Genomic DNA, 2299 nt, shown 5'->3' on the forward strand with positions numbered 1-2299 from the left:
TTTCTTTAGATTATGTCTTTTTTTATCAGACGTATTCAGGTATTTTACTTCAGTCAAAGCATCAACATGTAAAAATACACGAGTCATGCATTGAAAACTACTGAAACAGAGTACATTACTCAAGTACTACACTGTAATACAATCCCACACATACTTTGCTTCAGTAGTCCTATTTTAAACTACTTTACATCTCATTTTGGTATATTTTAGAGAGAAAGGTTGGACTTTTTATTCCTTAACCTTTATCTACAGCTGGTTGTGGTTTAATATAAGAACATGCAAGCAATCTTTAACATAGTACAATATGCTGTATTAAGTAATTAAAAGTAACGATACTCCAAGTATTCAATAGAGCAGTGGTTCTCAAACTTTTTGAGCCACGACCCCCAAGACAACATAAGTTTGTGTTCGTGACCCCCCAATCTGAATTTTTAAGATATCATGAGTAATAACTTTGTTGTTCATGCGTTAAGAATTAATGTGTTAATTCCACAGATTGATCTCTATACATTAATTACATGAATTTTCTTTTGAAGGAATGAATGAATTGAATTGATTTCGACCAAATGAAAGTGAAAAAAATAAAATAAAAACGAAAGAAAATAATTTTAAAAAGCGCATTAAAAAAGAGTGGGGAAAAAAAATATCAAATAATCAAATCACAATATTAACAAGTCCGAAAAAGGAGTGGAAAGAAGTATACACTTTTAATTTTGACAGCCCTAATACCAATTTATTTGATAAATGTAGGCCTTATTTTATTTTATGTTTTTACAATGATCTGATAACCCCCTGAAATTACCTTGGGACCCCCATGGGGTCCTGACCCGCAGTTTGAGAACCACTACTATAGAGCATTAAAATTCTGTATTAAAGTTAAAGCACCATTAATAATAGAACACAGATTTACTGAATAAACCACAAAAAGGAACGTCTGCTTCACAGGTACTTATTTAAACATACTTGTGATACTTCTGTACTTTTACTTAAGCAGAAATCTGAGCGTGGCACTTTGAGCTGCAATTGAGTGTTTTGAATACCCATCAGCAAAGTGTACTTAGAGAATCAGAAGTAAGAGCTGGATTACTATGAATAATGTGGAAGTAGTATTTTGCAGCTGTCGTTGGCTGAGGAGCTGAGGATACAGATGTGACGTTTATTCAAGCAATATATCATTTTTAAAAATGATTAGGGTGAATATATGATATATTGTGTATAATTCTAATCTTTTCTTTTTATAGGTTTTTAGTGTAAAGTCATAGTCTGAACAGCGAATAAGTACAATATCTGAACATCTGCCTCTGAAACATTTCAGAGTATAAGTAGAAAGTATCAGAAATTAAAATTCTCCTTAAGTATGAGCACGTCTGTATTAAAGTACAGTATTTGTATAAACTGCTCAGTTGTACGTAGTAAAATGTTTTCATAACACTTTAATACGTAAAACGCTGACAGAATGTGATGTTGCGCAACCACGGCACAAGATTCTGAAACCACCAGAATCTCGATTGCAGAGGAAATTTTCCTTGTTTTGCAACGAACTTCATCTCCCATATTGTGCCAGCAGACTCAAGTGAAGTCATTTTTTTCCAGCGTGACCACAACAATACACAAAGACATGTTGGCTCCACAAGTCAAGCTGTAGCAGTCTTACACAGACCTCTAATCATGACCCTCAACTGTCCAGCTTTTGTCTTTTTTGGGGGGGAAGGGGGCGGGACAGTAAAAAAAATCCACTTTTAATATTCTTATATGCCATAATACCAAGAAAACCTGACATTTGTAACCCTGACTGTCAGAAATCGGCCAGTGAACCCAAGTGTATACACTGAGGCAGAGTAACTAGTTTTAATTGATGACAGACTGGGTATTGGGGAATAAGATGGGCTCAGGTCCACAAAACACAGGAAAGGAGCTGAGCCAACAGCAGGAACACTGAATAGGATGCTGGGAACTGGGGCTGAGGCTTGGATTAGCAGCTGGAAACTGAGCTGAGCCAGTGAAAGAGGCAGAACCACAAGGCAGGAGGTCTGAGAACAGGAGCTGAGTCATGCACAGACCCTACGAGCAGAGCGTGTGTTATAGCGGAGGGGAGATGGCAGAGTGGAATATTTGAAGCAAGCTTGACAGTTGTGATGTTGTGTAGCTTGTGGCGCTCTGCTCTGGCTTCAACACACCTGTCTGCACTCCTGCACACAGACACAGACCCACAAATCAGGAGAGAGAGGCAGGGAGAATGTGTAGCTGCAGGCAAGGAGGGAGTGGAGTCAGAAATGGGGAGTACGACACTCACAGCCAC

Source organism: Stegastes partitus, unplaced genomic scaffold (assembly GCF_000690725.1).
Source record: "Stegastes partitus isolate 25-593 unplaced genomic scaffold, Stegastes_partitus-1.0.2 Scaffold1644, whole genome shotgun sequence".
Taxonomy (NCBI): domain Eukaryota; kingdom Metazoa; phylum Chordata; class Actinopteri; family Pomacentridae; genus Stegastes; species Stegastes partitus.